This window comes from Sapajus apella, unplaced genomic scaffold (assembly GCF_009761245.1).
Source record: "Sapajus apella isolate SASKATOON/1434 unplaced genomic scaffold, GSC_monkey_1.0 scaffold16, whole genome shotgun sequence".
NCBI lineage: Eukaryota > Metazoa > Chordata > Mammalia > Primates > Cebidae > Sapajus > Sapajus apella.
The window spans coordinates 25,849,917-25,876,371 of record NW_022436956.1 but is presented as its reverse complement, the minus strand read 5'-3'; the positions used below and the strand labels follow the sequence as shown (position 1 = coordinate 25,876,371).

Here is a 26,455-nt window from a genome sequence, read left to right as displayed (position 1 = left end):
AATTTGTTATTGTACACCTTCTGAAGCCTGCTTCTGTCACTCTGTCAAACTCATTCTCAATCCTGTTTTGTTTCCTTTCTGGTGAGGAGTTGTAATCCCTTGGAGGAGGAGAGGTGTTCTGGTCTTTGATGGTTTCATTCTTTTTGCACTGGTTTATTCCCATCTTTGTGGATTTATCTAGTTTTGATCTCAGGGAGCCACTTGATGATGCAGTCTGTCCCTTGTCTGCTTGTAGAGGCACTGCTGTGCTGCCACGGACTCAGTCTGGCTGCTGTATAGGCTTCTTGTGTCTTGTTTACACAGGGAGATTAGGCCCACCTCTGTAATTGTGGATGCCCTTCTCCCTACCAAGGTCGATTCTTCCAGGTTGAGCTTGAACTGATGGCTGGCTGTGAAACCCTCAAGCAAGAGGGCTTTAGCCTGCTGGGGTTTGGGTGAGGAGGGACCTGTCTAGCCTACTGCCTGTTTCCCTGCTTTTAGAAAGCCCTCTCTCCGGGGGATTGGCAGCTTCCTTGTGCAGGCTTTCCTGGCCAGCCAGTGCATCTGCCTAGATCTGTGCCAACAATCCATGGCACCAGCTGGGGCTGCTAATAAACTCTGCACAGGTAACTCATGCACTTTTCAGCCTGGTGAAGATTTCCTAGTCTATGGGTTGCAGAGGCTTTGGGAGAAGTGCAGTATCTGGACCAGTGTGCTGGAGTAGGGAAGCCCCTGATCCTCTGGTCAGATGCACTTCCAGGGTGGAGCAGCGCCCCACCCATCTTGATTTGCCCTCTTTGGGCTATGCCTACTGTCCAACCAGTCCCATTGAAATGAACCTGGTACCTTGTTTGGAGATGGAGAGATCACTCACTTTCTGCATCTCTCTCACTGGGAGCTATGCACTGGAGCTGTTTCTATTTGGCCATCTTGGTGGAGGTTAAAATGCCTTATAATCATCAAGTTGACCCAGGTCAAGAATTTGCTTCTTAGTTTAAAAGAAAGAACTCCATGACTGTACCACGCTCCAACCTGAGCAACAAATTGGGACCCTTGGAATGATGTTGAAAGATTATGTACTCTTGGAGTGCACAGGGTGTGTGCCTGTGCCTTCAGCGTCTGCTGGGGTGGTGCAGTGGGAGGTGGCTGGGCCTCACTAGATGTCTAATTTCAATGTTAGGTGTTTGGGCTGTGGTGAAATGAACTCTTTATATCCCTCCCAGAAACCTTCAGTTAACTCTGCCATATACACAAAGGCTATGTTCGTGTGTGTGTGTGCGTGTGTGTGTGTGTGTGTGTGTGTGTGTGTAAGCTGGCAGGTGGGGGAGACAGGGTGGGTGGAATTGGGGTACAGGAGAGAGAACAAAAGAAATGGAAAGAGAGAGATGGTAAGGGACTGTATTCCACATCTGCATTGATACAACACTCAGGATGGGAAGAAAGGATCATTAAGTGAGTCATTCTCTAAGCTAAATAAATTCTGCAAAACTATGGTAGAGGTGACCAAGAGAATGTGGGATACCCACATCTTGAAATTTGGATGTAGAGCTGTTGCTGAAAAACTGCAATATTATGAATCAGTCTTATCTATATCTTAAGTGTCCTCATAACTCTGATAATGCCTTCAAAGTCCAGAGATACTGCCTTAAAAAAATCTTACCTTATGTATTCTTTTATTATTTTCTATATTTTCTGTCTTCCTCATCTCTTGAATCTAAGCCTCTCAAGAGTAGGATCTTGCCTATCTTGTTTACTGCTGTAACCCCAAAGGTTGGCACACTACCTAGTATAACGGTAGCACTTGGTATGGTTTGGCTCTGTGTCTTCACCCAAATCTTATGTTGGATTGTAAGTTCCAGTGTTAGAGGATGTATTAGTCTATTTTCATGTGGGTGATAAAGACATGCTGGTGCCTGGGAGGAAAAATAGGTTTAATTGGACTTACAGTTCAGCTGGGGAGGCCTCAGAATCATGGTGGGAGGTGGAAGACACTTCTTACATGGCAGCAGCAAGAGAAAATGAGGAAAAAGCAAAAGCAGAATCCCTGATAAACGCATTATATCTTGTGAGACTTACTATCACAAGAGTAGCATGGGAAAGACCAGCCCCCATGATTCAGTTACCTCCCCTTGGTTCCCTCCCACAACATGTGCGAACTCTGGGAGATACAATTCAAGTTGAGATTTGGGTGGGGACATAGCTAAAATATATCATTTTGCCCTTGCCCCTCCAAATCTCATGCCCTCACATTTCAAAACCAATCATGCCTTTCCAACAGTCCCCCAAAGTCTTCTTATTTTAGCATTAACCCAAGGGTTCACATTCCGAAGTCTCATCTGAGACAAGGCAAGTCCCTTTTGTCTATGAGCCTGTAAAATCAAAAGAAAGCTAATTACTTCATAGATACAATGGGGGTAGAGGTATTCGGTAAGTACAACAGTTCCAAATCCAAATGGGAGAAATTGGCCAAAACAAAGGGGTTACAGGGTCCATGCAAGTCCAAAATCCAACAAGAAAGTCAAATTTTAAAGCTCCAAATGATCTCCTTTGACTTCAGGTCTCACATCTAGGTCACACTGATGCAAGACATGGGTCTTGGGCAGCTTTGCCCCTGTGGTTTTGCAGGGTGCAGCATCCTTCCTGACTGCTTTCAAGGGCTAATGTTGACTGTCTGCAGCTTTTCCAGGCCCATGGTGCAAGCTGTTGGTGGATCTACGATTCTGGGGTCTGAAGGATGGTGGCCCTCTTCTCACAGCCCACTAGGCAGTGCCCCAGTAGGGACTCTTTGTGGGGGCTCTAACCCCACACTTCCCTTCTTTACTGCCCTAGCAGAGGTTCTCCATGATGGCCTACCCCTGCAGCAAACTTTTGTCTGGGCATCCAGGCATTTCTATACACCTTTCTGAAATCTAGGCAGAGGTTCCCACACATCATTTCTTGACTTCTGTGCACCTGCAGGCTCAACAACACAGTCCTTGGAAGCTGCCAAGGATTGTAGCTTCCACCCTCTGAAGCCACAGCCTGAGCTGTATGTGGGCCCCTTTTAGCCAAGGCTGGAGCAACAGGGACACAGGTGGGACACAAGGTTGGGACAGCTGCACACAGCACGGGGACCTGGGACCTGCCCATGAAACCACTTTTTCCTCCTGTACCTTCTGGCCTATGATGGAAGGGGCTGCTGTGAAGGTCTCTGACATGTCCTGGAGACCTTTTCTCCAAGTTCTTGAGGCTTAACATTAGGCTCCTTTCCACTTGTGCCAATTTCTGTAGCCAGGTGAATTTCTCCTCAGAAAATGTTTTTTTTTTTTCTTCTATTGCATAGCCAGACTGCAAATTTTCCATGCTTTTGTGCTCTTCTTCCCTTATAAAACTGAATGCCTTTAACAGCACCCAAATCACTTCTTGAATGCTTTGCTGCTTAGAAATTTCTTCTGTCAGATACCCTAAATCATCTCTTTGAAGTTGAAAGTTCCACAAATCTCTAGGGCAGGGGCAAAATGCTGTGAGTCTCTTTGCTAAACTTAACAAGAGTCACCTTTGCTCCAATTCCCAGTAAGTTCCTCTTCTCCATCTGAGACCACCTCAGCGTGGATTTTATTGTTCATATCACTATCAGCATTTTGTTGAAAGCCATTCAACAAGTTTCTAGAAAGTTCCAAACTTTCCCACATTTTCCTGTCATCTCCTGAGCCTTCCAAACTGTCCCAGACTCTGCCTATTACTCAGTCCCAAAGTCACTTCCACATTTTGGGGTATCTTTTTGGCAGCACCCCGCTCTACTGGTACCAATTTACTGTATTTATCAGCAGCTTAAAGATGGATTAAGACATATCCAAGACCAGGATGAAAAAGAGGTTTAATTGGACTTGGTTTCACATGGCTGAGGAGGACTCAGAATCATGACAGGAGGTGAAAGTTACTTCTTATACAGCAGCAGCAAGAGAAAACGAGGAAGAAGCAAAATCAAAAACCCTGATAAACCTATTAGATCTTATGAGACTTATTCACTATGAGAATAGCATGGGAAAACTAGCCCCCATGATTCAATTACATCCCCCTGGGTACCTCCCATAACATTTGGGAATTCTGAAAGAGTGAGTTTGAGTTACAATTTGGGTAGGGACACAGCCAAACCATATCAGGAGGAGCCTGGTGGGAGGTGATTGAATCATGAGGGTGAATTTCCCCTTTGCTGTTCTCATGATAGAGTTCTCAAGAGATCTGGTTGTTTCAAAGTTGGTAGCATGTTCCCCTTCTCAGTCATTCTTTCCTGCTAGCCATGTGAATATGTGCCTGCTTTCCCTTTACTTCCCACTATGGTTGTAAGTTTTCTGAGGCCTCCCCAGAAGCAGAAGCCTGTACAGCCCACAGAACCTTGAGCACAAATAAACCTCTTTTCTTATAGATTACCTGGCCTCAGATAGTTCTTTATAGTATTGTAAGAATTGACTAATGCAGCACTTGATGGATATTTGTTGAATGAAGGGATCTTCAAACTACCTGGATTACATAATCTCACATTAATGTTGTTCTTTGAAATTTTACTATACTTTTTGTCAGTACCATACACTTTTGTCCTTTATTGGACTATATTTCTTTTCAAGTGTATTAGTACCAGTAATTTTAAATGTAATTTTGTAGTAAAAATAAGGTAGACACTTTCTTCTTTATTAATTGGAAAATGCTTCATTTACCCTCTCTCTCTCTCAACCACTCCCTATGTCCGTCTTAACATCAGCCTGCCAAATTATGTTCCCACCAAAATAGAGGGCTGGTAAAAATTTATATAAATAAATAGGGATGTCATCCTAAAAAGAATCAGTAGGTGAGGTGGGATAGTTATGGGACTTGTATGTGGGATATGAGCTCCCATGTCAAGACAGTACAATTCACACATTTTTTCCCTTCCCTTTTTGTTGAATATGAGAAGTTTCTTGGTAGAAACATCCAAGGACCCTGTACATGGGTCAGATCCACATAGGAATGGTATAGTTCAACCTTAGCCATTTTGACTTGGAAGTGAAGGCTCATATTTGAGAATTTGCATGGGTATTTTTCTCCAAATTTGAACATTGTCCTGTTGATAATTAACATTTTTGTATGAAGTTTGATCCCCCAGTTTTTGGCATTGAGATACTGTTTATTAAACCTACACTTTTGTCTCTCCTCAGCATTATTTGCTCTTTCAGATCTTCCTTGGGGATAGGATTGTCAGATAAAATACAGGGCTCTTTGAACTTCAGACACACAACAAATAATTGTTTTTTAGTGGAAATATATCTTGTAGAATTTGGGACATACTTAAACTAAAATTATTTATTGTGTATCTAAAATTCAAATTTAACTAAGCCAATTAAAAACACCTTGTGATTTTGTTTGTTAAATTTGGCAATCCTATTTAGGGAGAAAAGTCATTTTGGACTGAAATGTTGAAATTCATGTTTTAGGACATCTGTAGGTTATATGACAATATAAACTATTTCATGCTGGGAAGAAAGCATGGGACCACAGCAGTGTATCACCCTGGGAAGACCTAAACTGCTTTCCCGGCATTTTTCTTTTCAAAACACATGCCAAAGTAATTTCCTAGATTGGGGTAATAAATTTCAGATCTTTTAATACCATGTACTGTAATTAGCTGGATAATAATCTGTAATTATTCAGGGAAAGTGAACCCATGTATAAATTATTAGAGTTATAAACTATGGTCTTTTAATGGAGGAAGCTTTGGCCTTTTCTAATCAGCTGTGGCATTCAGAGCTCTCTGATGAGTATTTAGCCCTCTCAGGCCTTGAGCTTCCTGTCCCTCCATTCTTCATGGCGCCTCTCACGTTTTTTGGAAAGGTCTGGCAGGTGATGCTAGATCTGCCAAGTTAGTAGATGGCACAGAGCCCAGACCAGGTATACAGAAAGCTGTGTGTGTTCTTTGAGGAAGGCCTGGTAGACACTTCTACAATATTTAGAGATATAGATGCCCATAGACAGTGTGGCCTGGACGCTGAGAACCTGTCAGGTGGAAAATAGAGGGAGTTGTATATGAAGGGTCATTTGGCACCAATCACCTCTCAAGGATATCTCCAATGGAATATATCTTCTACACACAGCACCTGCATCCATCCACAGCAATTGTCAGAACTATGAAGTTAGAAAAGTTTATCATTACATCTCCCGTTGTTCTTTGTCCCTGAGTCTTCTTATCCTATCATGACCCCTGTCTGCTTCATTGCCAATAGCTTGCTCACTTATCACTCTCCAGGTAAACTGTATTTTATTTAATTTTTAATTTTCATTTTAAATTCTAGGCTACATGTACAAAATATGCAGGTTTGTTACGTAGGTAAATGTGTGCCGTGGTGGTTTGCTGCACCTATCAACCCATCACCTAGATACTGAGCCCAGCATCCATTATCTATTTTTCCTAATGCTCCCTTTGTCCCAGCCCCACCTCCCAACAGGCCCCAGTGTGTGTTGTTTCCCTCCCAGTGTCCAAGTGTTCTTATTGTCCAGCTCTCACTTACAACTGAGGACATGTGGTGTTTGGTTTTCAAAGAAACTGTATTTTAAAAGTGGAAGTCTGGAAAGAATTTTTTGTGCCTTAATCTAAGAAGCAAATCTCCAACAGTGAAAGTTCAAACACTGCAAAGACTGTTGGGAAGATACTCTAGGAAGCTGGGACTTTCTGGTGTTCCTTGATTCATGGCACATGGAAAAACTGGTATAAGGCAAGTCATGTCTGGATCTTGATGTTAAATATCTAAAGAAAATTTGGGGAGGGCTTAATGTAGTGACAACGTTTCCCCACATTTTGCTCCTGAGCTGCCATCAGGGGAATTCTTGATCCTCTAACTGAGGGGTCAGAAACCCAGGAATCTGAAAGTCTTTCAAATCTTCTCTGAGTCTAATAGACTTTGCATGTTCATTGTTAAAGGATCCCAAGAGTCTGCCTTAGGCATTCAACACGAGAGGAAAAACTCATCACAACAATTCTTATGTTTACTGAGTGCCAAGTATGTGTAAGGTAACTTGGCTATCTTAAAAAATATTCATAATCTCCCTAAAACATATCAGTGGACTTATTTACATATTAGTGGACTGAGGCTTCTCGAGATTAATGATTTGCCCAAATTAGTGACTGATGGAGCCAGAATTTGAATCCAGATATGTCGACATCTATTATGTCGACTATTATGGACTCTCATCACTACATTCTTCTGTTAACAGTAGCCCCAGGAGTGATACCTGGTGAAGAACTGTAACATAGGAGGAAACAGATTATATCGTTGAAATTCTTATGTTTCAAAAGTTAAGAATATGAGGCCAGGGCTTCTAAATGACTTGTATAATGTCCCTTAAGTAGATAGGGGCAAAGTTGGAATCAGAGCCCATATTTCCTAACAGTACTTTTTCCACCAACCGTTCCTAACCCTGTCCTGTGTGTTTCAGTCACAGATAGGTTTTAGTTCAGATTTGGCTAATTGTCAGTCCCGATAAAGAACCTTTCCATCAGCATGGCCATCTATGCAGCTTCTCAAGGGCTCAGGAATCAGGGTTGCCTCATTTTCTTTTTGCTTCTCCCAGGTCCATACCAGGAACAATTAGTAATTTGGTACATTTATTGTTGTTGTTGATGATGATGATGATGATGATGATGATGCCACCTTTTGGAAGCTTTGGATGAAAGAGACAAAGACATAAATGCATCCTCTGGGTAATACATACATAAAATAAAGCATACACAGAAAAAAAAAACCCATAGTTCCTTAACCTGATGGATCATTTGATTGGATAGAAATCAAATCCATTTTGAGGACCACATTTTTGATATTTGTTCATTTTTCCTGTCTGTAACCTGATTTATCTTAGGCCCTGGGTTTATGATGTTACATACTGACTAGTGATATTTTTCACAAGTATCATTTTAACTACACCCCACAGCTTTTAGGATGAGCAAAATACCCTTTTTCTTTTAGGGCTTTATCAGATACTGCTGGTTACAACTGAAAGTCCCATTCAGCATTTAAAAACTAGTAGAAATATTGAAATAAGATGCATTTTCACTGACTGATGTCCATAAATAGTTACTGTCTTTCTGCTATAGTTTGTACATTGAGTAGGATATAGGGAGATATAAAATGCAGTCCATTCTTGCAAGATATTTATAATATAATTGGCAAACATGTCTGAAAATTTATACAATATAGTGAGGCCATATAAGTCACAACTGAGTGATCTAATGATAAGATGAGAGGAGGTCATCTTGATCTGGTGTGAGCAGCAGAGACTTCCCGAAATAGACAGAATAGTGGCTGGAGCTGAAGTTCCTTTAGGATATTAAAGTGATACCGAGTCTGCCAGTGTGTTTGCTGCACCTTGAGGGACAAGTGTGGGATCCAAAATGGCCTCGGTAAGCTGTGGCTGAGTGGTTAAGGCAACGAGCTAGAAATTCATTGGTGTCTTCCTGTACAGCTTCGAATCCTGCTAAATATGAGATGTTTTCCTTCTCAGTGAGTTTACTTGGCTCATTGACATATCAGTTTGACAACGTAAAATTACCCAGAAAGGAGCTCCCTAACAGTTTTCTACAACAATGGTGCAGACTTCTTGACTAAGCTTGTCCTGCTCCAGCAGTCACTCAAGTCTCTACTGCCAAAATGGCCTTGGTGAGTCTGAGAAAAGGTCCGGCACTGATGAAGCAAGTTCAAGAAGGCAGTACAGACAGAAAGGTGTGGTTCATTGATCCTTTCAAGAAATTTTTCTTGAGCACTTACTCTGAGTATAGGACACAGTGGTGAGTAGAAGCAGATATAACCTGATTGAGATGTTGGGTGGAGGACATGCCTTTTGGGTTCTGTGCTTATCTGAGTCTATTTAGATTTCAGATAATGAGGAACTTTCCTTTCATAGAGACAGAAAAATGTAGTTGATGTTTTTGGATGTGGAAAGGGCAAAGGATCAGAGTGAGTGGAGCATCTGACAATAAATCACAGTGTGGCACTGTGTTATTATTATTGTTATCTGATACTGGCTTTGCATAAAAGCCAGTCTCTTTGCATAAAAGGTGTCTCACAGGTTAAGGTAATGTGGTTACCTTCATAATATGAAGGTAAATAATTTTTGTCATTCTGAGTCCAGGATTTTTGTTCTTCTGTGGACTAAGACCATAGAAAAGAAAACAAAAGATCCAGGGTCTACTTTTTCCTGTCCTTGTCTTATGCCACTTTTCCTCCACTTTTAGCCTCCTCCTCATCCATGCCTTCTCGAAGAAATAAACGGGAAAAGAGAGACCTGTAGGATGCCCTCCATTAAAAGACCTGTACCCATTCAGATTCACCACACTTTGTATTCTGCTGCAATTTCAAGCTGTCACTTTTCTTCCCTGCATCTGTCCAGCACAGTATCCTCAACATTAGTGCCTTCCTGACATCTAGCCAGAGAGCCGGTCTATTGTAATAGTAACTGCCATATTTATGCATCAGGGTTGAAGCTGGAAGCCATTGTCTATGCAGACAGGGGAACTCACAGAAAAATTATTGCTGTGGGAAGTGATTGTCTGCAATTTGGTTAAAAAAAAAACAACTTTGCTGACTTGTGTGCACTACAAGATAATTTAGCTCTGAAGTACAAGCAATAACAACTGAGTCCTTTCTGAGGGCCCTCATAAGTGAAAACCACAGCCACAGTAGCTGAGCTGACTATATGAGTTCAGGAAATGCCACGGGGAGCAGTTTTTAACCTCTGAGAAGCTGTTACATAAGCCTTGTAAATGTGATGTTTTCATTTTTACTCTACAGGTGCACACAGCCCATCCATCCGTTCTCCTGTGCAGCTTAGGGTTTAGGAGGGATTCTGCCACTCAGCCCACTCCTCTCCTACTTTTATGGCTAATGCATTTCAGCTGTTGGGACGTGTATTTGAGCAAATTCATAATAAAGGATAAAAGTCGCTAGGAGGCTAAAAAAAGAATCTCTCTAGAAGTATTTTTTTCCTTTGATAAATACAGTATTTGTTATGGATTATACTTAAGTTTTTTAGTAAGACATTTTGATCTTTAAAGAGTATCTGTCACCTTTTTCAGAGTTTATGCCCTTTAGATAGAGAATTAAGGGACATAAGTTCTTTTTTTTTTTTTTTTTTTTTTTGAGACAGTTTCACTTTTGTTACCCAGGCTGGAGTGCAATGGTGCGATCTCGGCTCACCGCAACCTCTGCCTCCTGGGTTCAGGCAATTCTCCTGCTTCAGCCTTCTGAGTAGCTGGAATTACAGGCACGCGCCACCATGCCCAGCTAATTCTTTGTATTTTCAGTAGAGACGGGGTTTCACCATGTGGACCAGGATGGTCTTGATCTCTTGACCTCGTGATCCACCCACCTCGGCCTCCCAAAGTGCTGGGATTACAGGCTTGAGCCACCGCGCGGCGGGACATAAGTTCTAATGTCAGCTTTGTTGTTAATGACGTTTGTGATCTTGGGCAAGCCTCTTGGTGATGGGATGGGAGTCACTTTCCTCATCTTTGTGCATCATTGGCTGCCAGGCCCCCAGACTAACCTGTGTTAGGCTCAGCTAAGGGCCACTCAAACCTTGAGCCTAAGCACAGGTTGGCCTGGGGTCCTGGCTGCCAAGCCTGTCTTCCCTTGGGTCTACTTTCATGAAACGACATTCATGAGAACCTTTCCCTCCACTTTTCAGGTAAGAGAGAAAGGACATTTCTGTAAAGGCACAAGGTAAGGGACATAAGAAAATCTTAAGATAGTAAAATGGTAGATAATTTGGATCAATTTTGAACACTTATAGCAAGAGAGGTTAGAGTAAGATCAATTTTGAGCCCTGCTAGCAAGATAAGTTAGAGTCAGAAGCTGAAGAAATAGTTTCTGTGACAGTCTGAGTGAGTCTGTGTGCATGGGACAATATGCTTTAGGGCTCAGTTGGCACAGAATGGCACAGAAGTGGAAAGAGGGCTCTTGGCTTTCATCAGTTACATGAAGCAGCTCAGAAGTGAAAAGGATTCAAATTAAAGCCTTTTTCTAGGTTTAGTGGGGTCGAGCAGTCTTTAAAGAAGTTGCCAAGAAAGGAGATTCTGAGAGGTTGATTTTGAGTCCGGTGTTTTGGGCACTGAGAAGTCAAAACGACAACTCTATCACCCCTGGCTAGTCTCCGTGGCCACCAGGTATCATTCCTACAGTCCCAAGCCTTGGCACACCATCAGAGAAATACATTTTTATAGTGAAGAAAATGGTCAGGAAATTCGATGAGCCTCCTGTAGGTCAGAAAGCACAGCGTTTCTTGGAGTTCTCTTTTGTTGTCTTAAAAAAGGAAACCTTTAAACTTTGGCTGAAACATGCTCCCCTGAGAGGCATGCTTTGGAACGACATACAAGAGGGGTGCTGTGAGACAGTTTACATGGCTGTTTGCTGGGATCTGTCCATCTGCTCTGGCAGACAATGCTGGTAATGCTGTGATGGAGAGCGTGGGTACACTTAGCAGTTATTCAGCAACTTGACAAACTGTAGACTGCAAGTTCAGTGTCTCAGTCCTGACACAATGGTAGGGGAATGAACTGTGGCTACCTGTGTGTGCTGCTGTTCTTACAGAAAGCCGCAGTGCATTGCTTTTCAAATCCTGTTCCACAGAACCATAACTTTTTCTTAGTACCTATTTAGAGGACATTTCAGTGGACCTAGTGAGTGGGGAAGGATGGTGAGGGGTGGGAGGCAAGGAGATGGGACCCGTGCTTCAGGCAGAGCCGCTCTGCTTTGCATATTGGGCCACTTCCTATGACTTTGTTTAAACAAAGTGCTCCTTGCCTAAATCACAGCCACTGTGATAAAGGCTATGATTAGAAGGAGGTAGGTAGTTCATGAGAGCTTCTAAAACTCATTTCTAGGAAAGCTTTCATGTAGGCTCAGGCTGCAGTGACAACTGGAATAGCCTTCTGTTCCCTAGGCTTCATTGGCATAATGTGGAAAAAAAAAAAAAGTAGAAGAACTCCAAACCATTTGGAACTGTCACTAAACCCTTGCCAGGGGCGAGGAGACAGTACAATTGACTGACTTCACATTTCAGAGCATTGTCCAGGTAGACAGCAAACGCCGCCAAGCTTGGAGGGGGCATCATCCAACCCTAAAGCGTGAGTGTTTGTGAAACAAGGGCCAGAGACTTTGTGAAGCAGAAAATCCACCATTTCATTGTTGTTGGCAGAGGATGACCATTTCCTGGAAGACTGCAAGTTCAGAGAGCCTATAATCAGCGGTTAAGAAACAAATTCTGCTTGGAGCAGAGGAACTATACATCCCCCTCCTCCTTTCTATTCTGCCTTATCCTAATTCCCCAACAGAAAGGTTCAAGTAAGAGAGAATATTTCCTAGTTGCATCTTACGTTTGAGGACTGAAGAACCTCTTGAAAAAGAGGCATCAAAGGTAACTCCTTTCTCAAAGTTGCTCAAGTCCGGAGCCTTGGAAGCCTCCTAGACTTTCTCTTCTTACATTCATCCATCAGCTACTTTTATTGAGTCTTTCCTCAATATGAATTTAGAATCCCACTATCCTCACCACATCCCTAATACTCTGATCAATCTCCTTTTCTTGAATTTGGATTCCTGCAATGGTTTCCTCACTGGTATTTCCACTTCCACAGTCTCTTCTCAGTAGAGAAGCCAGAGTTATTTTATTATAGTGGAAGAAATTCAGTTGTCATGCTTTCCCGCTTGAAACTCGCGACACCCCATTTCACTCTCAGCAGAAGCCAATATCTCTATAATGGCTTGTGGGGCCCCTCTAAGTGACCTGGTTATTATTCCTCTGCACTTGTCTCCTACTCTCTACATTTCTCACTGGGCTCCAGCCATATTGACTTTCTCAATGTTCTATGAACATTCTGGATCACTCCTGTCTCAGGCTCTTTGCATCGTCTGCTCCTTCTGCCTGAAATGCTCTTCCAACAGGTTGTTCTCTGGATGCTGGAATGTTAATTTCTTCATCTTCTTTAAGCTTTCCTTTGCAGTGAGGTCTTTCTTAACTATTAGATTCAAAATTGTACCTACCCCCTGCTTACATGCTTGCCACTGCTTTTACTTGGTCCCACGTTTTCACCCCAAAGCCCTGGTTACTTTCTAGCATTCTGTACAGTTAATTTGTTTATTACATTTATTTTATGTCTTTCCCTGGCAGAATAAAAACTCTATTAGAGCAGGTATCCTTGTCTGTTTTCTTCACTACTATGTTCAAAGTGTCTAAATCATGCCTTACACATATTAGGTGCTCAGTAAATGTTTAGTAAATGAATCAATGAGAAAAGGACATGGCCTGCATATGGAATCTCTTCTACTTTAACTGTGTTTGATTCTGTGATAAAAATAAGCTTTTCTGAACAACCTTTGTTTTCTTTTCAGAAGAAAAAAAAACTACTAGATTAGGAAAGTTAGATAACTTGTTGTATCTCTTCCCGTTCAATAAGGCTCTTGCAATAAGTATTCAGTACTTATGTGCTTATAGAATACTGTTAATGCCCTCAGAGTTGTGTTTTAATAATAATCCTTGGCCGGTGCAGTGGCTAACGCCTGTACTCCCAGCACTTTGGGAGGCTGAGGTGGTTGGATCATGAGGTCAGGAGTTCAAGACCAGCTTGTCCAAGTTGGTGAAACCCTGTCTCTACTAAAAATATGAAAAACAAACAAAAAGCTGGGCGTGGTCGTGGGCACCTGTAATCTCACCTATTCTGGAAGCTGAGACAGAGAATTTCTTGAACATGGGAGGCGGAGGTTGCAGTGAGCTGAGATCATGCCACTACACTCCAGCCTGGTAACAGAGTGAGACTCCGTTTTAAAAAAATCGTCAAAGACAAGGGTAAAACAAAAATGAGTAACTTCATCATCATAAGGAAAAGAGCTATTTTTAGTATGTGGGGTATATGTAAGGTAGCTCCAAGCAGTTGCAGCTAACATGAATGTTCTGGTTGGTGTTGGCTAATATTTCTAATTGTAAATGAATAAACTGGATAAAATGCGTTCCAGCATTCAACTCAGTCTCATATGTCCTTTAGTGAATGAGGATTTCTCAGGCCTGAGTGGGACCTGGAACATAGTCACCCAATGTGGTCAGGAGCTTTTGAGGTTCTGCTCATCTCCTGCTGATAACCCCTGATATTGGTGTATCTTCTGTTTCCTAATGTACTGGTTTGAATAAGAACATAGGTGTCTGGAAGAGAAGGATGAGTTGTATCTATGTTAACTGGAACTGTTGTTAAGAAAGTTCTTTTTTTCATTTGTAATTTTTTTATGGTGCACATGTGATGTTTTGTTACATGGATAGAATGTATAATAATCAAGTCAGGGTATTTGGGGTATCCATTACCTCGAGTATCATTTCTATGTGTTGGGAACATTTCCAGTCCTGTCTTCTAGCTATTTTGAAATATACAATATATTGTTGTTAACTATAATTACCCTGCTCTACTATTGAACATTAGTATATCTTCCTTCTATCTAACTGTATGTTTGCATCCATTGACCAGTCTCTCTTGGTAAGAAAGTTCTAAATGCATAAAAAGAGGATTTTTAAAAAACCCACATGGTTGTGAAGTTTTGACAGGGTGCAGTGGGTCACACCTGTAATCCCAGTACTTTGGGAGGCCAAGGTGGGCAAATCATTTGAAGTCAGAAGTTAAAGATCAGCCTGGCCAACATGATAAAACCCCACCTCTACTAAAAATACAAAAATTAGCCATGTGTGGTGGCATGTGTGGGTAATCCTAGCTACTCGGGAGGCTGAAGTGGGAGAATGGCTTGAATCCAGGAGGCAGAGGTTGCAGTGAACCAAGATCATGCCGCTGCATTCCAGCCTGGGTGATGGAGCGAGACTCCATTTCAAACAAAACAAAACAAAAAGCAAACCACGTGGTTGTGAAGTTTCTATTTGAACTCCATTTTATAGTTCCTACCAACTTCCCACATCCCTACCTTATTGATCTCCAGAACACATTTCACCATCCTGCATCTACACGTACAGAACATCTTCAGAAAATTGAAATAGAAGTAAGCAAGGAGAGGAGAATATATGGACTGTTCTTTATGTTAATATTTGGAAAGGTGAATAAAATGAGCTTCATAATAACTGAGCTCTGCCTTGAAACTATACCTCAATAAATGTGCAGATAACCACTTTGTTGGCAGTCAGCAAAGCAGAGGCAGTGCCCACATGTTAGAAATGAAATGCAGAAGACAGGCACTGGAATCGCTTCTGGGCATAGTGCAAGGTGAGATCCCGTGGTTTATTTCTGTTGCCTCTCAGTTTTTAGACAGGAGAGGGAAGACCAAAATCCCCACGGCACAGGTTAACCATCCCACCAGGGCCTGGAAAGTTTCTTTTCTTTGCTCAACACACTCTGTGCTCATGGATTGAATCCTGGGAAATTGATTCCATCTCTTCCCCAGCGTCTTGATGATAATGGTCTTTTCATCTGAGCATTGGGTGAGTGATTGCAATGACCCAGTTTGTTGTAATATCATTGCATTACTGTATTGTGTGTTTTTATACTGCCTTAGGATATGGTAATGACTTTATTTGAACACAAGGGCTATTTTCTGAAATCTCTGCTGTGTGATTTGAGAATATTACCATGCTCTGTGTGGACTTGCCTCAAGTACTGCAGTTAAAAAAAAAAAAAAAAAGCTTCCACTAAAATGTAATAACTCCAAAGTGGAATGATACTTTCTGAATCTGCTTCCTTTTCACTTCTGATCTTGGTGCCTTTTACTTATTAATGTGTACCTGTAAAAATTGCTCAGAGGCACTGAAAATGTAAAATGTATGGAAAGCCAACTTTTACTGAATGCAATCTCCTTTGGTGGATATGGGTCAAATGAATCCTCTTAACCTCATTTGGTCAGATTTAAAAGTCTCTCCTGTCTCCTATTCTACATCTTAGTGGTTTGAATGGCTTATGTGGCTAAAATACACAGTCTGAGATTATCTTGACACAATTTCCCAAGTCCTCAGTATATTGGCAAAGACAGTAACGATGTAAAACCCCTCAACTGCTGCATGATTAGCAATGCTTATCCTGGGCCTCTTCGTCTAAGGTATCCTTTCTCTTTGTGGCCAGGCTCAGACTAGCAATTTGACATCTGGCTTATTAGGATTTGGGTTGAAGGTTTAAATTGTTTGTTGGTGACCTCTGGGTTGGAGTTACTGGCATCTTCACATCTTTTAACAGAGCAATTATGCTCCTCCAGGCTCTCAGTCAATGGTAGCAGTTACACATCTTTCTTCCTTCCTTCCCCCTGTATCTCCCTGGCAGTCTATGTAGTTGGAGTAAAAACATACCATAAGGACCTTTGGGAGAAACAAAAAATGATGAAGTTTTCTTAGTGCATTAGGCAAATAGCACACCAAAATATGCAAATAGTTGCAAATAAGATTGGGGGTTCAAGTTCTAAAGCCATGGAATAGTGCAGTTTATCCCAGAACATGTTTTTCACCGTTTGTGGCTTCAGTCCAGTGGTATATTCTGTTCTGGGGGCATGAGGATTGCTTCTGGACTTCTCATTATTTTAGGTATTTCTATTCCTCATTCCTTTTGCCTTATATTTCCTGGTTTCTGAAGTTGAAGATTTTTTTGGATAGTCTGATTCTTTGGGTCCTGCTAGGTAAAGCCTGGGAACTTGTGATGTCAGGTGAGATTTGCCCAGAGGGAAGTGTAACTTTTCAGAGCAACTTGCTATGGGTAGACCATGTGTCACAGGAATAGAGCCTGTGTCTAAGTGCATTTCAGGGAGGAAGAAGAAGAGGTAACACTGATGTGTTGGGAGTATGGTGGGCAGGTGTATTGGAATGTGGGGAAGAAAGGTGGGATTTATATTCTTATATAGTGAAAGTTAAAAGTGGAAATTATCATCTCGGGTGACTGTTCCTGCTGTAAATGGTCCCATCGGTATTTGGGCTGATGGAGACCAGAGCAGACTTCCAAACCTGTATCCCAAGGCTGTGTTACTTCTTTGCTCATTCACTTGTTCACTCATTTGTTGATCAATTCCATCCATTTAATTAATCCATTTATTCCAGGCTTTCACCTTGGCACTTCTGACACAGACAAAAATGCCACAATTTCTTCCCGGCCCCACCCTTGTATTTAGTAGGAGAGGCAGAAGGCACAGATGGGTTGGTGATCACAGCATGGTGTGGTGTTGTATTCAAGGAAAGCACAGTGCTGCATAAGGACACAGAAGGTTGGCGTCCCACATAGCCTTGGAAATGAGGCCTTTGCTGAGTCTTAGTGGATGAGGAAAGGTAGCCTGGGAAAGAAGGAAGAGAAGGGCCTTCTGGGCAATGGGGCTGTGACCTATGGTCAGGTCAAAGATGCTTTTTCAAAACACTTTTTCTCCATCTTCTGACTGACAGGAAGATGCCTGGTGTTGCCTGGGGTAATGTTTCTTGCATGTTCACTGAACTCATCTCACAACTTGGTGTCTTTTTTTTGCTCTGGGTGATGATTTAATTCCCTGGAAAATACATGAAGCCCACTGCTCAATTGATTTCAGAGAAGACTAGATGTGTGTTCTATATGGATAGCGACTTCTCTAGGAATTCTGCTTTTCTCTTTAAAGAACTCATAACAATGTTTATAATGAAATCATTGTGGTTACAAAGAATCCCTACTAGCTGACAAAAGCTTGAATAGTCTTTGGGATTTCCTTCTGAGATTTGTATTCAACCGAGAGAAATGAGGTCAGAAGATGACAGTTTACAATGGTGGTTGAAAGGGAATTGTTAAAGAAATGTCCTAGCAAAATGGAGTCATACTTGATAGCCAGGTGCTATCCTTTGAAGTGAAGGCCCAGCTTTGATCCTTTCAGACCGCAAGACTGCACCAAAGAGATTCACAACATCTGGTGTCCTATCATTTCTCTCTCTCCCAAAGTAGACCATTCTTCCTTCTGCTTAGCCACAGCTTGTATTTTCACTTCTGGCTTTCTCAACATGCCAGAGAGGGTTAGAGTTATTACTACACCACAAACAACAGATGCTCTTTCTGAACACTGGAAAAATTGCCAAAGGTAAAAGAAGCCTTTTGTAATTATCACACTAAGGTATCTGAGTGCATTTTTCTTCCTTTCTGTGAAACAGAAAAAAGAAAAATAGATGCCCGAGGGTTAGACACTGCCAACTCTCAGCAAGCCCAGGATCTCAGCTATTAGAGAGCTGTATTTCTTCTAAACCCGAAACGTGTTTTCACAAGGGTTAGTAATAAACACCAAGTGACAAGAGGGGGAAGTTGGGTGACAAGTGCCCCAATTGGGGCCTGCTCTGAAAGTTCAGAAGTTCTGATTTTCAGACAGAAATGATTGCTTCCTCAGCTATCCGATATATGTTTAGCCATGAGGAAATGATTCATATCAGAGAAAATTTTTTAATGAGGTGGGGTTGCTTTATTAAAAGAAACCTTTTTAATAGCTATGCCCTGGCTGTGGATTTAACAAGAGAATTAAATGAACAGACAAGGGAGCTTTAAGCACATATGGAGATTGGACCCGTGACCTTGATCCTATTTTTACCAAATTCATGCAACTTAAAGGGTTTGTGGTGGGAATGGTAAAGCAGGCTAACATTAGCAGGAAGTATACTCATTGGTATCAAACAGATCTGGATTTCAGATCTGTGTCTCCCACTTATGGCCTGTGTGGTCTGGACAAATTACTTAATCTCTCTGATTGTTCATTTTCTCTTATATAAAATGGAGATAATTAATTTCAGTATGAATATTAAAGACTAATATTAAGATAAAAAGAAGGAATGTATAAAAGTATCTAGTATGATGCCTGATATTCAACAGAGAACATGTGAAATAATAGAAAAGATGAGCCACAAGTTAAGACTTGTGGTTAAGACAAGACCTCAAGCACAGGCGAACATCTTCACTTATGCCTAGGATGATGGAAAACTTTGTAGTACCATACAATTGAGCTCCCTTCCTTCAAAGTCAATAACAATAAACTAAAAATAACAACAGTAATGAATTGGGGTCACAGTAGGATTCTAATGCTATTAAATGGTATGACCAGTGACCCAGCAACACAAATGCTGTTCTATATCCGTTCCTTTTTTTCCCGGTTTGGGTCCTGAGCTTGAAGTCTAATGAGTACCGCCTTCCTTCAGAATTTGGGGTATGAAATCTGATTAGAGGTATGTAGGAAGTAGAGAAGTAGGAGAACTAGCTAGTTTGTAGAAGGGGCTCTAGACTCAACTGCATCTACCCTGCAGAGAGCAGGCAGAGCCAGCTCTCTGGGCAGTGTATTCACCCACCAACATGCATACCAGGGAAGAGAGGTCACAGACCACAGAGTGATTCCCACCCATTAGGAAGCCATGACTCAGTATACCCCCTGCAGTAACTTCAACACTGGGAAACAGGGTGAGGGGAGGGCACTGAGAATTTCTCCTCCCTGCAATAAGAATGGTAGCTAACATTTACTGAATCCCACCCACAGCCAGGTCTGTCTGGCTCCTAATCTCATGCTCTTAACTTCCCTGCTAGGAGGCATGAAAAAGGAAAGGCAGTGCAACTTCTTAGATCTAAAAGACAATAACGTGAATCCTTCTTTTTGAAAATTATTTTAGATATAGCGTATACCAATGCCTTCTTTTCTCCTTATTGTTTAAGCTTATAGAGTATCCTTAATCATACCACACTTAACCTTGAGTGATCTTGTTCCTGCTCAAGCATTTTAAACTTTGTCCCGCTTGATAGATAAGTTACTTTATTTTCATCTTGGAAATCCATACTGTGAAATTTGCATCAGTTATCCTTTTCTTTATTAAAAATTGTCTTATATTGCAAGGTAAGCATTGTGTTCTCAATGTACAGAATCAATTTCATTTACATGTTAATAGAGTTAGGTCTGGGTGATGTGATAAAATCTTTTTAAGCAAACACAGGCACCCTGTTAGAATGCTCCAGGGTGTCTAGTAAAACAGAATAAATCTAGCTATTTCATTAGATGCTTCTAATTTTAAACCGCAATTCTAGAAAACTTTGCCATCCATATCCTGTCTGAGGAGACATAGGTTAAAGAAGCTAGCTCCATCACAGTGAATTCACCTCTTGAACTGGGACCTCTGATTCCTTTCTGCATACTTTTAGAAGAAGCCTGATGACCTGTTGGAAAGGTTTTATAAATAGGAAAGACTTACCCTAATATTACTATTATTTCATTGATAATTCAGTTCTATTTAGAGTATGGTTATTAATTGTTTTTATGTGCCTGACATATTCTGGATATTTTGGAGAGTTAAAAAAATTACAGGACTTGATTTTTTTCTCTCAAAGATGCCATAATTTACTGGTGATATCAGGGATTCATGAAAGAAATAAGCTAGAAAATTAAAGTGATTAATTAAATGTAGAAAATTTTAAAAAATGTATTTTGGAGAATAAACATATCAGGGATGCAGTTCTCAACCACAGTATTACACAGTTGTGTCATAATAAGTTGTGAGATTTGTTGCAAGTAATTTTTTAGTAATAATAATTGAAGATCTAAAATTTGTGAATTATTTGTTTTTCCTATGAATTAGAATGAAGTAAATGTAATTCCTAAAAGTATTACTTGTCTGCATGCTGAAATGCCTTCTTGAAGGAGAGAAAATCAGAGAGAGGTTGGATCTCACAAGCAGTAATTACAGAACGGTTTCTTGGTTAGGAGTTTGAGCCTCAGAGTCAGATATCCTGAGCTTAAATTTCAGTTCCCTCACTTTAACCTAATATTTTCTGAGACTCCCAGGTTTGTTATGAAGATTCAAGGACATAAACCTTTGCAGTCATGAATACATTGCTACATAGCAACCATCAGATAAATGTCAGCCAGTGTCATGACTAATTACATACAACACAATATACGTGGCTATTGTTTAAGAGACCAGAAAGGGGAGCAAGCAGTGTTATCCAGAGTTAAGAAGGAAGGCCTGAGAGCAGGATCCATGCAGAGAATGGTGCAAGTTTAGGAGTTCAGTCCCACTTTTGGCTAGGTATGCTCAGCTGCTTACTGTGCTAGCCCCCACACTGTGCCTGACTTCCTTTTTCTCCACTATTGACGAGCCTACTTAGATTTTCTATTAGTTGTCCTTAAGGTTTGCCTTGATCCATATGTGATCAGATTGTGAAAACCTTGACTCTCAATTCATGCTACTGATGCAGGACAGTTAAATCCTAAATTGGGTGCTTAACCTGAGAGGGCTCTTGGCTTTATCCAGGAAAGAATTCAAAGACAAGCTGTTGCTGTTAGACAATCTTCTGTTGAAAAATATTGCTGCTTGCAGAGCAGGACTAACTCATAGGCATATGTGCCCAGAGTAGGCGGCTCTTGGCAACTTTATTTATGCTCAGGAACCCACTTTTGATTACATGTAAATTAAGGGGTGGGTCAATGGAAATTGAGGGGTGGGCTATTTAGAACTTTATAGGAAAGGAACATAACTTCCAGGTTGTTGACTTGGAAAGGGGTGGCAACTTCTGGGTCATTGCCATGGCATTTGTGAAGTGTCATGGCACTGGTGGGAGTATATTATGCTAATGAGCAATGAGGGCAGCTAGGGATCACATTCATTGCCATCTGCTGGTTCTTGCTGGTTTCTTTGTTTCATCCTGTCTGGACCAGATCTTGTTTCAGTCAGCAGGGTTGTGACTGGGAAACAAGTCCTGCCAGTCTCCTTCCTCATTACTATCTATCATTCTATTTCTACATCGATGCAGGCTGGACCCACCAAGTCCAGACCCAAACCCAAATGGGTACCTTTGTGTCATCCTCCAAATCTTTTATTTGTTTTTGGTCAAACCAACTCCCATTTTCCCCAGCAACGCTTTGAACCCATCACTTCCCTTAAACCCATGACTTATTCTTCTATTGTTAAATAAAATAATTTTAAATATTTAAAAAACACATAAAACCAAAAAGTAATAATGAACCTCCATAAACTTACATATATATACTCAATAATTTTGAAGATTTTGTCATCCTTGATCTAATTTTGGATTTAATGAATTATTTTAAAGGAAATCCCAGATAGCTTATTTCACACCTGTATATTTAAAAAGCGTCTCTAAAAATTTCATTTTTTAAAAACATTTTACTTTAGGTGCATACCATATCTGGCATTTCTACCCATGTTACCCCTCCCCACCCTCCCCACTCCCTGGTGTCTCTCTCCTACCCCCAGCTGCTGTCTCTTCCCTATCCCCCCGACCTGTCCCCAGTGTGTGATGCTCCTCTCCCTGAGTCCACGTTTTCTCATTGTTCAGCACCCACCTGTGAGTGAGAACATGTGGTATTTGGTTTTCTGTTCTTGTGTCAGTTTGCTGAGAACGATGGTTTCCAGATTTATCCAAGTCACTACAAAGGACATGAACTCATTGTTTTTTTTATTGCTGCGTAGTATTCCATGGTGTATCTGTACCACATTTTCTTTGTCCAGTCTATCATTGATGGGCATTTGGGTTGGTTCCAGGTCTTTGCTATTGTACACAGGGTTGCAATAAACACATGTGTGCATGTGTCTTTATAGTAGAACAATTTATAGTTCTTTGGTTATATACCCAGTAAGGGGATTGCTGGGTCAAATGGAATTTCTATTTCTAAATCCTTCAGAAATCACCACACTGTCTTCCACAATGGTTGAACTAATTTACACTCCCACCAACTGTGTGAGAGTGTTCCTATTTCTCCACATCCCCTCCAGCATCTGTTGTCTCCAGGTTTTTTACTGATTTCCATTCTAACAGGCGTGAGATGGCATCTCAATGTGGTTTTGATTTGCATGTCTCTAATGACCAGTGATGATGAGCGTTTTTTCATAGGTTGTTGGCTTGATATATGTCTTCTTTTGAAAATTGTCTGTTCATATCTTTTGTCCACTTTTGAATGGGGTAGTTTGTTTTTTTCTTGTATATTTGTTTTAGTTTTTTGTAGATTGTGGATATTAGCTCTTTGTCAGATGGGTAGATTGCAAAATTTGTTTCCCATTCTGTTGGTTGCCAGTTCACTCTAATGATGGTTTCTTTTTCTGTACAGAAGCTCTGAATTTTAATTAGATCCCATTTGTCTATCTTGGCTTTTATTGCTATTGCTTTTGGTGTTTTAGTCACGAAGTGCTTGTCTATGCCTATGTCCTGGATGGTTTTGCCTACATTTTCTTCTAGTGTTTTTATGGTGTTAGATTTTATGTTTAAATCTTTAATCCTTCTGGAGTTAATTTTAGTGTAGGGTGACAGGAAGGGGTCCAGTTTCTGCTTTCTGCACATTGCTAGCCAGTTTTCTCAGCACCATTTATTAAACATGGATTCTTTTCACCATTGCTTGTTTTTGTCAGGTTTGTCAAAGATCAGATTATTGTAGATGTGTGGTGTTGCTTCTGGGGCTCTGTTGTGTACCATTGGTTTATATCTCTGTTTTGGTACCAATATCATGCTGTTTTGATTACTGTAGCCTTGTAGTATAGTTTGAAGTGTGGCAGTATGATGCCTCCAGCTTTGTTCTTTTTGCTTAGGATTGTCTTGGCTATGCGGGCTCTCTTGTGATTCCATATGAAGTTTAAAGTGGTTTATTCCAGTTCTGTGAAGAAGGTCATTGGTAGCTTGATGGGAATAGCAGTGAATTTGCAAATTACTTTGGGCAGTATGGCCATTTTCACGATATTGATTATTTCTAACCATGAGCATGGAATGTTTTTCCATCTGTTTGTGTCCTTTCTTATTTCATTGAGCAGTGGTTTGTAGTTGTCCTTGAGGAGGTCCTTTACATCCTTTGTTAGTTGTATTCCTAGATATTTTATTCTCTTTGTAGCAGCTGTGAATGGGAGTTCACTCTTGATTTGGCTCTCTTTTAGTCTGTTATTGGTGTATAGGAATGCTTGTGATTTCTGCACACTGATTTTATATACCAAGACTTTGCTTAAGTTGCTTATCAGTTTGAGAAGATTTTGGGCTGAGTCGATGGGGTCTTCTAGATATATAATCATGTCATCTGCAAATAGAGACTGTTTGACTTCCTCCTTTCCTAATTGAATACGCTTTATTTCTTTTTCTTGCCTGATTGCTCTGGCTAGAACTTCCAATACTGTATTGAATAGGAGTGGTGAGAGAGGGCATCCTTGTCTAGTGCCAGATTTCAAAGGGAATGCTTCAAGTTTTTGCCCATTCAGTATGATATTGGCTGTGGGTTTATCATAAATAGCTTGCATTATTTTGATATATGTTCCATCAATACCAAGTTTTGGAAAGTTTTTATCATAAAGAGCTGTTGAATTTTGTCAAAGGCATTCTCTGCATCTATTGAGATAATCGTGTTTTTTTTTTACTTTGGTTCTGTTTATGTGATGGATTATGTTTATGGATTTGCATATGTTGAAAATCCCAGCTTTGCATCCCTGGGATGAAGCCTACTTGATTATGGTGGATAAGTTTCTTGATGTGCTGCTGCAATCTGTTTGCCAGTATTTTATTGAAGATTTTTGTGTTGATGTTCATCATAGATATTGGCCTGAAGTTTGCCTTTTTCATTGAGTCTCTGCCTGGTTTTGGTATCAGGATGATGGTGGTCTCATAAAATGAGTTAGGGAGGATTCCTTCCTTTTGTATTGTTTTGTACAGTTTCAGAAGGAACAGAACCAGCTCCTCTTTGTACATCTGGTAGAATTTGGCTGTGAACCCGTCTGGACCTGGACTTTTTTTGGTTGGTAGGCTATTGATTTCTGCCTCTACTTCAGCCCTTGTTATTAGTCTACTCAGGGTTTCAACTTCTTCCTGGTTTAGTTTTGGTAGAGTACCAGTATCTAGGAATTTATCCATTTCTTCTAGGTTTACTGGATTATGTGCATAGAGCTATTTGCAGTAATCTCTGATGGTAGTTGGTGTATCTATGGGATCAGTGGTGATATCTCCTTTATCGTTTTTTATTGTATCTATTTGATTCTTCTCCCTTTTTATTAATCTGGCTAGTGGTCTATTTTGTTGATCTTTTCAAAAAACCAGCTCCTGGATTTATTGATTTTTTTTTTTGAAGAGTTTTTTGTGTGTCTATCTCCTTCTGTTCTGCTCTTATCTTAGTTATTTATTGTTTTCTGCTAGGTTTTGAGTTTTTTTGATCTTGCTCCTCTAGCTCTTTCAATTTTGATGATAGGGTGTCAATTTTAGATCTTTCCTTGTTTCTCATGCATTTATTGCTATAAATTTCTCTCTTGACACTGCTTTAAAGGTGTCCCAGAGATTCTGGTAAGTCGTGTCTTCATTCTGATTGGTTTGGAAGAATATGTTTATATCTGCCTTCATTTCATTCTTTATCCAGTTGACACTCAGAAGCAAGTTGTTCAGTTTCTAAGTGGTTGTGCAGGTTTGAGTGTGATTCTTAAATTGAGTTCTAGTCTGATCGTGCTGTTGTCTGATAGACTGTTTGTTATGATTTCCATTCTTTTGCATTTGCTCAGGGGTGATTTGCTTCCAATGATGTGGTCAATTTTCGAGTAAGTGCAATGTGGTGCTGAGAAAAATGTATATTCTGTGGATTTCGGGGGTGGAGCATTCTGTATATGTCTATTAGGTCCACTTGGTCCAGCTCTGCATTCATGTCCTGGATGTCCTTGTTAATTTTCTGTCTTGTTGATTTGTCTAATATTGAAACTGGAGTGTTGGTCTCCCACACTATTATAGTGTGGGAGTCTAAGTCTCCTTTTAGGTCATTAAGAACTTGCTTTATGTATCTGGGTGCTCCTGTGTTGGGTGCACATATATTTAGGATAGTTAGCTCTTCTTTTTAGATTGATCCTTTTACCATTATGTGGTATCCTTCTTTGTCTCTTTTGGTCTTTGTTGGTTCAAAGTCCATTTTATCAGAGATTAAGATTGCAACCCCTGCTTTTTTTTTTTCTCCATTTGCTTGGTAAATCTTCTTCCATCCCTTTATATTAAGTCTGTGTGTGTCTTTTTATGTGAGTTGGGTTTCCTGAATACAGCACACTGATGGGTCTTGACTTATTATCCAGTTTGCCAGTCTGTGTCTTTTGATTGGGGCGTTTAGCCATTTACATTCAATGTTAATATTGTTGGGTGTGAATTTGATCCTGCCATTTTGTTACTGGCTGGTTTTCTTTCCCATTAGTTGACTCATTTTCTTCATTGCATTTTTGGTCTTTGCCAATTGGTTAGCTTTTGCAGTGACTGTTGCTTATTCCTTTCTTTGCTTAGTGTTTCTTTCAGGAGCTCTTGTAGGGCAGGTCTGCTGGTGATGAAATCTCTCAGTAATTGCTTGTCCTTAAAGGATTGTATTTCTCCTTCACTTAAGAAGCTTAGTTTGGCTGAATATGAGATTCTGGGTTGAAAGTTCTTTTTTTTAAGGATGTTGAATGTTGGCCCCCCACTCTCTCCTGGCTTGTAGGGTTTCTGCCAGTAAAGCCACTGAGTCTGATTGGCTTCCCTCTGTGGGTGACCTGACCTTTCTCT

General features: G+C 40.7%; 1 long non-coding RNA gene across 1 annotated transcript; it reads left to right on the top strand.

Moving 5' to 3' along the window:
* Nucleotides 1–6,435: 6,435 nt before the first annotated feature.
* On the top strand, nucleotides 6,436–22,333 carry LOC116556338. The gene is made up of 3 exons (XR_004270947.1): nucleotides 6,436–6,480; nucleotides 12,315–12,320; nucleotides 22,265–22,333. It is a non-coding gene; the product is annotated as an uncharacterized LOC116556338 (long non-coding RNA).
* Nucleotides 22,334–26,455: the final 4,122 nt, after the last annotated feature.